Genomic DNA, 13,575 nt, shown 5'->3' with positions numbered 1-13,575 from the left:
TAAGCTACTCCACAATTTCTATTCGCTTGTCTCTTAGTCTTTTTGTATTGATTAAGGAATTGATGACTATATCCCTCATAACTCAAAGTAAAAGTTTAGCATGAATCATTTTTTGGACAAACTTTATTAGTTTTTTTTTCTGAAATAGGTTATCGCTTGCAGGATGGTTTTAAGCTATTTTTTTTACATTTTTAGGGCCGCTAGTATTTACCTACTTAGATTATTTATTTTTGTAGCGAAATTACTCTATAATTCAAAATGTGTCTGTCTGTCTGTAAGAAACAGAACGAAGAAGCACGAATTTCTCTCACCGCTGAAATTTATTGTGTAGATTATCTTTACCAATAAACACTTTGTCCGTCGGTCTGTCGATCCTGCTTCAAAAGACTAATAAATCAATTATGTAAAAAGGTGAAAATGGTGGGGTAAAGGGGTGTTTACCCCACTAAATATTTTAAAAATTACTTAAGATTTTAAAGATTACCCCCCTAAAACCTTTGAAATCCCCCATTACCCCCTTCAAAATTAAAAGCTTGGACGTCCCTGAAAATAATGTATGACAACGAATGAACACTGCATGTTTTGACGAAGGTTACTTTTTGGGGCAGGGATTGGTAAGAAACATGGGGTAAAGGAATAGGTAAAAAAAAGATGAAAATAATTTTCCCCCCATTTATGATATCCTTAACTAGAATGGCTACAAAATCGATTAATATCCGCTGTATAAGAACCGGTTCTCAGCCAAAATCATGCATCATATCATCGTGTATAACAAACAATTCTCCACTATTATTAAAACAAAAAAGATTTTAATGTTGTAATTTTTATTTAAATATCTGCAGAAAGCTGTCTATAATACGATGCGATAAATAAGTATTAAATTGGAGAAAAAATTAATTCGTAACCATTTTCATATTCCTTTTTTTCCTGGTAAGAAACAGTTTTATTTGTCAATCATCTTTTCCGCCCACAGTAACCAGGGATAAAGGGATGGGTCTTCATGATTAGTGGTTAAGAAACACTTTAGGGAAAGTTGTGGAAGGACAGGGGGAGGGGGGAGGGGAGTGGGTGTGGTGAGGTAAGTTGACCCTCTACCTTCAACTTTTTTTTTAGAGGGAGGGTGGTCCGGGGGGGTTTGTAATTTTATTCTAGGGATGAATTAGGAACCTCCTCAAAATAGTTGCTTACCTTCCCTGGACTTCTGAAGACTTACTAAGGATATGTAAAAGGAGGGGGCATTGGGTTGTATATATATTACACTAATTGTAATCTAGAGAAGGGGTAATTTTGTGTTTCATTATTGGGGATGTACAATAATTTATCGGCCATTGTATTGTCCCTGGTGGCCAATCACTTCAAAGTTTCAAGTGTTACGTTATTTAAACATTGGAAATCAAAATATTTACTATTGTTTCAATAAAATGGGGACGAGAGGAAACTTTGTAGATTCTGCGTAATATGTCTTATAAGAGCACTTGACTCAGGGATCAAAAGGGATAAGACAATGGACTATAAATTAATATATAAATCCTCACTACATTACACCTCCTGTAGATTCAAATTATTGGTTGTAAATTTTGGACATTACAACTTAGTAACCATCCATTCAAAATTCTATTGAAAATGATTGCTATAATCGAAATATATCTTCATGTCTTAGAATAGTGTATATTTTTAAAAAATAGGTTGAAAAACACCTACCTACAAACTTTTTAAAAAATTCTATGTACCCAAATTTTTTTGGGCATCGAACAAGATAACATGGCAAAAAAATTTGGGTACCAGTATAATTTACAGTCCAATATCCCCGCCCTTAGGTAATTGACTGGATAATTTAGAAATACAGACAGGCAAACAGACGGACATAGTGTGTACAAGAAATCCTTTGTCTATTTTTGTTGTCGACATTTTTTTCCACCAAGTAAAATAGCCCAAAACCTTCCCATTCAACTTTTAAGGGTTCTTAAGATTTAAACATTAATGCAACACTCACAGACTACCAACTATCTTTTTTTTCTGTCAATTTTGTATTTTAAAACCAAGGTCTATTTGCATATTGAGACCTTATTTGTCAAAAAACAAACTGTTTTATCAATATAGGTATTAGCTTTTAGGGACAAGAAAACATGAAATTGATTTTGTAATTATAATTTAAGGATTTAAGTTGAAATTTACTAACTAGGATTGTATAAATTGAAATAGATTTTTCCATTAGGAAGAGCACGTAAATTCTTCTATTTAAAATTACTTTTGTGCCAAATAATATTTGTATTAATCACTCATTTTTTTATAGTTATTTAAAATTCATCTACAAAATCAAATTATGGATTAGTTTGTTGATGCTAAAATGACTCCATGGAAGAAGCCCTGAAAGTATCCTATGATAATATTAATGGATATAAATTACAAGTGGATTTTAACACAGGGGCAAAATTTAGGTTGCTAACATTGAACTCATTCAATTTTCAGTTTGTTCATCCAATAGGAGGGGTATCGTTATTTTAGCCAGCTTTGAAATTCACTTTATTAGATAACATGAAAATCTGGTGTAACATCCAGGCAATTATATATCCATTCCTATTATACAAGATTACATACATATTCAGTAGTCAGTGCATCGCTTGGGGCTCTAGCTGTTATATGCACTTTTAATACAACAACATACTATACATAATAGATATATTGCCATAGATGGTTAATCTGTCAATTCTAGTTTTTATTTTTAATTATTCACATTCGCAAGTAAAGCCTCGTCTTATGATCTATTTAAAGCGGATTTATTACACAGATGTGTACATTTTTTAACCAATAATATGGTCGCATTGTTCCTGTACACTGTGCTCATATTGGTCCAAGAAAGGCGTTGATCATCTAGACTTTCTATATCTATTCTTCATTTAAACAAGGCGGGCTCAGAAAAAATAGATAGATTATCGCCCATTTTTCAGTTAAAATTTCTGTAATGTATGTAACTTTAATAATATAATACTTATTATACTGGTACCCAAAGTTTTATAAACATGCTCTTTCATTCGTTAGTATTTAAACTTTGGTTAATTTTATTAATTCTTTTAATCAACAATGGGGGATATACATCAATTATCGTTCATTGTCTTATCTGTTAAGATACCTTGTAAAGAGGAATACATAAATGATATGGTATAATATTATCCTTATTTTTTCAATAATTAATTGGTATACCTCAATTAAACCTTAATCAAAAATATAAATCAGCTATATATATTTAAATCATATTACATCATTAAAATATTTATACTAAAAATTAAATCTTAAAAAATCTTCTAAAACTTTTTTAAAAAAATGTATGAAATGAAACTGAAATAAACCTAACGTTATTTTATCTGTACTCAGTTTCTAGTTTATTGTTGCATTTGTAATAACATTTAGCATTTTTGTATGTGTGTTATTAGCAGTAATCATACATGCAGTAGTTGGGTTCTTGGAACCCAAATGGAACCCAACTTTTTTCCTACTTATGAAGAGCCACCCTAGTAAAAGGAGGGGCCATCCTCCTCACAAGGAGGGGCCAACCCCAAAAAGGAGGGGCCACCCCTCTAAAAAGGAGGGGCCACCCCCCTAAAAAGGAGGGGCCATCCCTAAAAAGGAGGGGCCAACCTCTAAAAAAGAGGAGCAACCTCTTTAAATTTAGTTCTTTAACCTATGATTCTTTATAAACAATCGAAATTATTTTCTCTTTAATGGTGATATCACCCTAAAAAGGAGAGGCCAACCTCTTATTTTAGTTCTTTATCCTATGATTCTTTATGAAACAATCAAAATTATGTTCTTTTATTGTGTTACCTTCCTAAAAAGGAGGGGCAACCCCCTAAAAGTAATGGGCCAACCTCTAAAACAGAGGAGCAACATCTTTAATTTTAGTTCTTTTCACTATGATTCTTAATTACATGATCCAAATTATGTTCTATTTTGTGTTACCCTCCTATAAAGGAGGGGCAAACATCTAATAAAGAGGAGCAACCTCTTTAATTTTAGTTCTTTATACTATGAATGATTCTTTTTTTACTTTCAGCTCCTTAGTACCGTTAGGTGGCCCCTCTCCTCCTTATGGTCATATATCCTCTTGAATTTAATCAATTATGAAGAGCAAAAAAAAATTCGCGCTTCGCGCACAAATCTAAGCTGTAAATCATTTTTGGTGCCAACAGAACTTATTTCAAATTCTATAAAATAATATTTTGCAAAAAAAAAAAAACAGCGTAACATTTACAAAACTAGGGTTGACAATCCGGAATCCCGTCTAATTTTTGGACAACTTTTGAATGCAGAATCCAAATCCGCAATCCGTTATTTTAAAAGCGGTTTCGGAATGTTAATTGTTAGGCTAAAATTAGCGTCTTTAGTTTTTTTTATCTAATTTTATATTTTAATTTTTAACAAAGTTAGGTTAGGTTGAGTAAGGGTTAGAAAATGGCCGTTGTAGGGTCTGGAATACGAAAATCTGGAATACAAAAATCCGGAATTAGAGGGATTGCAAACCCTAGATATAACATTCAAATTTTTAAACTTTTTGCAATGTAATTTGATGGAAAACTATTGATAGTACTACAGATGGTAATTTATAACGTAACTCCTATGTGGGAAAAAAAATAAGGGCACTTCATACAAAATATAATAAAGTCATACATTTGAACAGGGTGTTGGAGCCGTATAATTTTGATGCGGCTCCGGCTCCGCGGAGCCGTATCTGGAAATCCGGCTCCAGCTCCAGCTACTACCTTAAAATTAATATATCAATTTTTGTTCATTATTGAATTTGATAAAATAAAATAAATAATATAAAATATTTTGCTTTTATTTGATTAAAGCTATATAAAAGTAGAAGGATGTGTGTCTATTTGTTAAGTAACAATAGTTTTTCAGTTTATTATATGGAAATAGACCGTTGCCAAATTATATACCCTGGTATACTAATCTTATATTCAATTACTGTTAAATTCTTATACTAGGAAAACAGAAAAATATTAATAGAATAGTAATAGGATAACCCTTGTTATATTAACGTTTTTTTTAAGATAAGTGCTATTTCATTTTTTTCCTAGGATTATTATAGAAAAAGACGTTAAAGATTTAAAATTTTTGCTAAATTTTTTCTCATTGTATATATTAGGTCAACTATTTATATATGGCTTGTAACACGAGATAGAGTGTTTACACATATCATTAAAAATATTTTTTTACTTTTTAAAATCTTTTGATAACCCTCGAGGGCACTCTTTAACCCTTCCTTAACCTAACCTTACCTCAAATAAGCTTAAACACAACTGTTAAACTAAGTAGAGCTTTCAACTTCCCTATTTTTTTTTCTTCTGAAATCATGTTTTTTTAATATGAATTACAAGGAAAAATTTAATTTCAAGATCATAAATTTTTTTTATAATTTATTTAAAATGAGTTGTACTTATTTAGCTAGGATAAGAAGCTTTAGCTGTTTTGTTTAAACATTATGAAAAATCCCCTCTAAGACTAAAATTCACTCAGTTTTCTATTAACCTCCCACAAAGCAAGAGCAAGACAGAAGTCAGAAACTTTTCAAAGACATCTCAAACAAAGAACTACAATTAAATGATTATCTTCATGAAAGCTTTAAAAAAATGCAAGAGTGTAGAAATTATTATAATTTGTTATCTAAGTTTAGAATTAGTAACTTAGATATATCATTATTTTTTTTACGATTTTGCTTTTCAACAATTTGATGGAAACTTATCGATACAGTTTGATAATATAAATAAACCAACTATTTAAAGGTTTTTCCTTTTTTTGTACACTTTGAATGGTTACAAACAAAGTGAAAACTTACAATCACCATGGTTTATGATATCCTGAAAGTGTTTTTATTTTGCTTTTAGAGTTTAATTCCTAATTTGATTTGTCTACCAATAATTACAGTTTTTATGTGTTATAGAAATCTTTTCTAAAGCAAAGAAATTCATAAATATCTGACCTAGAAATATATTATAATTTTTGTTTTTTTTTGTTGTTATGAATGAAAAGAGTCCGTTGAATGATTTGAGAAGGAATAAATTGCAAAGGGGAAGGATTATTAGATTAAAGATAAAGGAGGGGCGGGGGTAGAATAAGGAATGGGAGGGGGGGTTAAAGAAGGATGGGTGTAGGAGGGGGGTGGACCAAAAAGGGGCGGGGTTGAAATAAGGAACGGGAAGGGAGTAAAAGAAGGAGGGGTAGATGAAATAGGGGTGAGGGTTTGAATAAAAATGGGAGGGGTAGGGGGGTAGATGAAGGAGATGCGGGGATGGAATAAGGAAGGGGGGGTAGAGGGAGAAAGGGGAATAAGAGGAGGGAGGGGAGAAAAGGAGGAAATGGGGTTAAAAGGGAAAAGGAGGAGTAAAAATTGATAAAAAAAAGGGAAAGGTAGTGTAAGAGGAGTGGGGTAAAAATAATGCTGCAATAAAACTGGGAGGTGGGGGGGGGGATTAATACTTATTCAGGGCTTAATATTTGTTATCATTTACATTAAAAATTATAAATATTCATAAAATCTAAATTTAAATTAGTTTTTTCTTTCCAAAAAATATGAAAATTATTAAACACCCCTGCTTTTTCAAATTTGTGTTTTAGAGCTATCCTAAAAATTAGGATAATAATAAAACAGGTGGTGTTTTGTTCCACTTTCCTATTCCATTACTCTTCTTAAAATTTTGATTAGTCCTTATTAGTGAGAATTTCCGTTAAAATTCCAACGGATATTATTTTTAAAAAGTGTCTTAAACAGTTCGAGAAAATAGGGAAAAAATAAGACAAATTCTGTCTTAAACTTTTGAACTATTCTTAAAATTCTCCATTATTATTCCATTTTTAAGCTATATTTATTTTTTTGAGACACCAGGGTATTACTTTAAAAAATCATTTTTAGCTTATCTGGAGCCGGAGCCGTTTTTAACGAAAAATACGGCTCCGGATCCACCAAAAATGTTGCTGCTCCCGGCTCCGGCTCCGAAACACTGCATTTGAATACACGAAATCTAAAGTTTCTAATCAGAATATGAGTATTTTTTTTATCTTATGATGTCCAGTGGATTCCCCCCCTCCCCCTACGCTTTTGATTTGAGAAACTTAATAAATACAATCTTTCTAGAAAGAACAGTTGTTCCTAAATTTGCACCTTGAGTAATATTTTTTCAATGTTTTTAAAAGCAAAGTTTTTCTATAATTATGGTAGGGTCAGTCCGTCCGTGACGATTAGCTCTTTTAGGCATGTTAAAATTTTCCTATAGATTTCAAACTTTGTATGATGATTCTTACAACAGTCAGGTATAATTTAGAAAGCGTAGAAATTTTTAAACTTTATAACAACATTTTTTGTATAATATAATTATCAAATTAGACATGTTTGAATTTTCATATCGATTTCAAACTTTGCATGATAATTCCTATAACAAGTTGGGCCCAATTTTGAAAGCATAGGAACTATATAATCGTTACCAGAAAGTCCGTACGTTCATTTAAAACATGCTGATTTTTTATCATTTTGACAACTTTTTTGTATGATAAGATTAGGTATCCTATTCATATGATTATTGGAACAATGATTCTTAGGACAACAGGTTAAAGTAGTATAAGCCAGGCAACTCTATAATCAAATCCTAAATATGAAAGTATGTTCTTTTACTGTATCCTATATTTGCTCAATTTTGCAACAAATTTATTTACAATTTTGTTTAGACTGAAACTTAGAGTTCTTTAACTCTACAAGACTTATTGTTTGTTTGTCCTTTCTTCTGATTTGAGAGCTTCGCTTTTATGAATTGTTGTCATCCTTGTTTAATATTGTGTTATTTTATAATTGTAATAACTCTTTTTGAGATAGCTATAATAGCATAAAATTTGAATAAGTGCAAATTCTTGATGCCATGATAAAAACTAGGGGAGGTCGGGAGTTTGTACAATTTTGCTCTGGATGGTTTGGCTTGTTTTTATTGTTATCAACCTAAATATTTTTGTAAACTCTCTTATATGATTGATCTACCTGTAAAACTTAAAAAATTGAATTTTGGTACTTTCCTTCTAGGGGCTAGTGGGGCAAAAGACCCACCAAAGCATTAAAATTATAAGTTCCTGGGCTTATTTTTAACAATATCAAGCTGATTTTTTTAATGAAAACTTTTTTCAGATAACTGAACTAAGTAACCATTACATATTCCATTTTGGGACTTTCCTTCTAGGGGCTAGTGAGGCAAAAGACCCCCCCCCCCCCAAAAAAAAAACTAAAAATATGAGATCTGAGCTTATTTTAAAATAATTAAGCTGATTTTTATAATGAAAACATGTTTCACATAAGGGAAAAGGGAATGTGATTATGACAAACAATTCTAAGTAAAACTTTCCCCTTAACCCCCTTCCCTTTTTTTGTCTCCCTTCTTACCCACTTCCCTTCATGTTACCCAAAAAACAAGTTTTACTCAAACTTTACTTTAAAACAAAATATTTAATTTTTGGCAATTTTAAATGGAAAATATTAGTTCTGAGCTTGATTTTAACAATATCAAGGTGATTTATTTAATGTAAACTATTTTACAAAATTGATCTAAGTAAATATTTCAGATTTCGATTTGGCACTTTCCTTTTAGGAGCCAGTGGGGAAACACCCCCCCCCCCAAAAAAAAAAAAAAAAAAAAAATAATTATGAGTTCTGAGCTTATTTTTAAAGGTATCAAGCTGTTTTTTATAATGTAAACTTTTTTCTCGTATTCATTTGAATCCGGTGGATAGGAACCGGTTCTCATGAATACGAAAAAACTATGTCTAGCATCGTATTATATCCAGTTTTCTACGAATATAGAAATGTACAATCATAAGATTAAAACTAGTTTTTTTAGCCGGTGCCTTCGGCACCACGGGGCTAAAAAAACTAGTTTTAATCTTATAATTGTACATTCTATATCCGCGGAAAGCCGTTTATAATACGATACGAGAAATAACTATTACATAACTAAACTAAATAGGGATAAGCAGGGCGATCTCGGGTGCGAAGCGAAGTCACTAATTTTCGACACACTTTCATTAAAAGACGTTTTTTTACATGTTCTAATCGACTGAAAGAAAAAATCATGAAATCAAAGTTGTTCGTTATTAAATTGCCTACAAAATAGTAAATAATGAAAATTTTGTGAGATGAATTTTTAGGGTACTTATAGGGTCTCAAAGTCGGACGATTTTTTTTTCTTCTCGATTTTAAGGTCAGAGAAAGATTGGGTTGTACTAAAACTGGTAAGAGCTAGAGCTTAGACGTCTTTAGGGGACTTAGTAAGTATCCATTTTCGTTGAAAACTTTAAAAATGCTTGTATAGTTTTTTTCAGAAATTGATCTCTTCCGAAGCGGGGGGAAGTCAGTTTTTCAATTTTATACAAATTCTATACAAAAAAGTAAAATTTCTCATACTTTGGAAAAATTCATATTTTTGTAGAAAAAATTGACCGATCTTTATAAAAATTTTGTGCATGTTCTTTATTATATTTAGCAATTTAGCAACTTTAACCATTTGGGCATGCTGTAATTAAATCAATATGTCATAGCTTTTTAGAAGTTTGAAAATCGACCACCAATTTTGCCAAACTTCCCTTTTTTTCAACTGGAATTTTTCTAATAATTTTTATAATAAAATTAATTTTTTTTGGCCAAAAAAGTCAAATTTCTATTAGTTCGGAAAAATAAATTACATTTACATTACTTTAACCTTTTGGGCATGCTGTAATAAAATCAATGTCATAGCTTTTTTGAAGCTTGAAAATGAACCACAGACTTCACCTCGAGGCAGGGCGAAGTCGGTCTGTTTTTTTAGTCTAATTTTGACAAACTTCCCAAAGTCCTAGGATAATGTCCTTTGAGGATCTGTTAGACTTTATTGAGATCTTTCTAATGGTCCCATTTAAAAATAATAATTTTTTACCCCATTTAGAAAAAAAAACGAAAACACCCGACTTCACCCCTCCTTACCCTAATCATTACAGATTTTGATTTGGCACTTTCCATCTAGGGGCCAGTGGGGTTTAACACACCCCTAAAACTAAAAATATGAGTTCTTATAACATTATGAAAGATATCAGGCTGCTTTTTATGCTAAATCTTTTTTACATAACTGAACTGAATAACCATTACAGATTTCGATTTGGACTTTCCTTCTAGGGGCCAGTAAGGTAACCCCCCCCCCAAAAAAAAAAAACCCCTAAGAATATGAGTTCTGAGCTAATTTTTACCAATAAAACACCTGGAGAATGTTTTTCCACAGTAGTTCCCAGATATTAGGTGCCCAAATTAGTTTTCTAAGTTTTACATGAAGAGTCTATCACACAAGAGATTTTACAAAGGCCCCTAGAAGGAAAGTGCCAAATTGAAATTTGTAATGATTATTTAGTTCAGTTATGTAAAAAAGTTTACATTACAAAAATCAGCTTGTTATCTTAAAAAATAGGCTTAGAGCTCCTATTTTTAGTTTTTTTTGGGGGGTAGGGTTGTTTTACCCCAGTAGCCCTTAGAAGGAAAGTGCCATAATGAAATCTGTCCCAAAAAGAAAACCATAATCGTTAGGGTAAGGCGGGGCGAACTCTGTGTCGAGCCGAAGTCAGTAATTTTAGACACACTTTCATTAAATGACATTTTTCTCCATGTTCTAATCAACTGACAGAAAAAAAACATAAAATCAAAGTTGTTCCTTAATAAATTGCCTACAAAAAAGTATAAAATGAAAATTTTGTGAGATCAATGTTTAGGTACTTATTAGGTCTCAAAGTTGTAAGAAAAAAAGAAAAATTTCAATGTGAAAAATATAAAAATAGCCTAAAACCTGCTTAAAAGCGGTCCGACCGCCATTGATGTTTTATAGTCAATTGTGCTCCTTAATGATAGGAATGTTGTCAAAATTTTTTAGCATTCTATCTTTTATAGGAGCTGAGTAAATCCCATTTCCCTCATAGCATTATGGACTGACGGACGGACGGACAAAGTGAATTATAGAGTAGCTTTGCTACTAATAAAAGTGAAAGGGATAGTTCTACGAAGTGCATTTAAAGAGTTAAGGTACTAGGAGTAGTGAACTTTTATATGTCTTAGTAGAATATATTAGGCATTAAATAGATATGATTATATGTAAAAGAATTTTTAACTTTGACCTGACCGAACTTTTTTTATTTGACAGTATATAAGAAAGTTAAAGTGATTTGCCACATAAATTACATGAGAATGGTCTATTTTTTTCCTTATATGAATACCCAAAACACCAGTATTTAAGAATGAATTGCCACATAATTCACAAGAGTTATAAAAAAATTGAACAGGGATTCCCCTTGAGGCAAGGTACTTAAAAAAATATAAAATAACGTCCAGTTCTTCATGGGACAGTTTTTTTTTAAAACGGAAGTATCTTTAGAAAACTTGCCCCAAGGGGAACCCCTGTTCAATTTTTTTATAACTCTTGTGAATTATGTGGCAATTCATTCTTAAATACTGGTGTTTTGGGTATAAATATAAGGAAAAGATAGACCATTCTCATGTAATTTATGTGGAAAATCACTTTTTTAGATATTGTCAAATAAAAAAAGTTCGGTCAGGTCAAAGTTAAAAATTCTTTTACATATAATCATATCTATTTAATGCCTAATATATTCTACTAAGACATATAAAAGTTCACTACTCCAAGTACCTTAACTCTTTAAATGCACTTCAAGGAACTATCCCTTTCTCGTATTTTGAAAAAAATTTTTTTTTAAATTGTCTGATCTCCATAAATTTTTTTGTGAATGCTCTTTATTACATTTAGCAACTTTAAACTTTAAGGCATGCTGTAATTAAATCAATATGTCATAGATTTTTTGAAGCTGGAAAATCGACCATCGGTTTTGCCAAAAACTCTTTTTTTTCAACTTGAATTTTTAAGGAAATTTTTATTATGGAACTAATTTTTTTTGGCCAAATCTATTCAAAATTGCCTGAATTTTAAGGATCAGGCCTTAAAAGTCATAAAAAAAGGTTTTTTCTAGTACTATTTTAAAGTTTTTTGGAAAAAAAAATTTCAAAAAAAAAATCAAATTTCGTGTACTGCGGAAAAATAATGTTTTTCGGTAGAAAGAATTGACCTATCTTCATAAAAAATTTTGTGCAAGCTCTTTATTACATTTAGCAACTTTTACCTTTTGGGCATGCTGTAATAAGATAAATACGTCATAGATTTTTTGAAGCTTGAAAATGCTATACCGACTTTGCCTCAAGGCGGGGCGAAGTCTGTGCCGTTTTTGAGATCAATTTTGACAAACTTCTCAAAGTTTTAGGGTAACGTCCTTTTAGGACCTGTAAGACTTTTCCGAGATCTTTCTAATGGTCCTGGTTCCATTAAAAAATGATATTTATTCCCCTAGTTTTTTCAAAAAACCGAAAAAAACACCTGAGTTCGCCCCGCGTTACCTAATTAGTTCAGTTATGTGAAAAAAGTTTTCATTAAAAAGTCCCAAAATTCAATTTTTTTATGTAGATCTATTCATATAAGAGAGTTTATACTGAATTTCATTTCCTATAAGTGTACAAACTCCCCCCCCCCCTCCTTAATTTTAATGAAATATCTAATTCCAGTTTTTCATTCGGGTCTTCTTTAAAAAAATCCGCCATATATCTTTAAAAGTTTAATCATATTTCCCCTGTAAAGATAACATGACTTTAATTACACTACCAGTGACACACGGACAAAACATAAGTAGAACAAATGCACAAACAAAATATAAATTTCAGCTTTGTAGCTTGAATAAAAGCCAAGATTATAAAGTTTCCCCTGAAAACAATAATTGAATCTGAAAGCGCTATGGACAGACCAACGGACAAAAATTATTGCTTTTCTATCTTAATAATTGTCAAGAAATTCAAGTTTCATCTTATAGGTACAGACAGACAGATGGACGGATAGACATAAATGTGAGTTAAAGAGTATCTATGCTAATAAAACAAAAACAAAACTTGAATATTTTTTATGAAAACTGATGCCTTTTTGACTAAAATAATAAGGTTTTCGCTTTTAAAGCATTACCGATAGGCCAAAAATGTATAGAACAGATGGGCATAAATTATAGGAATATATTTACTAAAAATTTCAGGTGCCTATCTAAAAAAGATGTTGAGAAAATAACAATACCACATCACTAAAGTTTTTGTCTTTAAAGTCTTATATGATTGGATCTACCTGTAAAACATTGAAAATTGAATTTTGGTACTTTCCTTCTAGGGGCTAGTGGGGCAAAAGACCCCTCTTTTATTGGAAACTATTTTGACATAAGTGAAATAAGTAGTAAATACAGATTTCATTTACGCACTATCCTTCTAGTGGCTTTTGGGGTAAAAGAACCCCCCAGACACAAAGTTTTGAGCTTACAAGCCACTAGAAGTAAAGTGCAAAAATGAAATATGGGTTGGCTAATCAACTCATTTATGTAATAAAAGGTTCCTTTAAAAAATCAGCTCGATATCTTAAAAAATAAGCTCTTAACTTTAAATTATAGTGTTTGGGGGGGAGAGTTAGAATTATTAGAGTTAAAAGA

General features: G+C 31.2%; 1 protein-coding gene across 9 annotated transcripts in view; it reads left to right on the top strand.

The window, feature by feature from the left end:
- The window catches only part of LOC145321903 (uncharacterized), a 131,267-nt gene that overhangs the window by 48,623 nt on the left and 69,069 nt on the right, over positions 1-13,575 (top strand). The window lies entirely within an intron of this gene.

This window comes from Acartia tonsa, chromosome 6 (assembly GCF_053477335.1).
Source record: "Acartia tonsa isolate MP-2025a chromosome 6, ASM5347733v1, whole genome shotgun sequence".
Lineage (NCBI taxonomy): Eukaryota > Metazoa > Arthropoda > Copepoda > Calanoida > Acartiidae > Acartia > Acartia tonsa.
The sequence above is the reverse complement of the archived record's forward strand: the minus strand, read 5'-3'. Positions and strand labels throughout refer to the sequence as shown.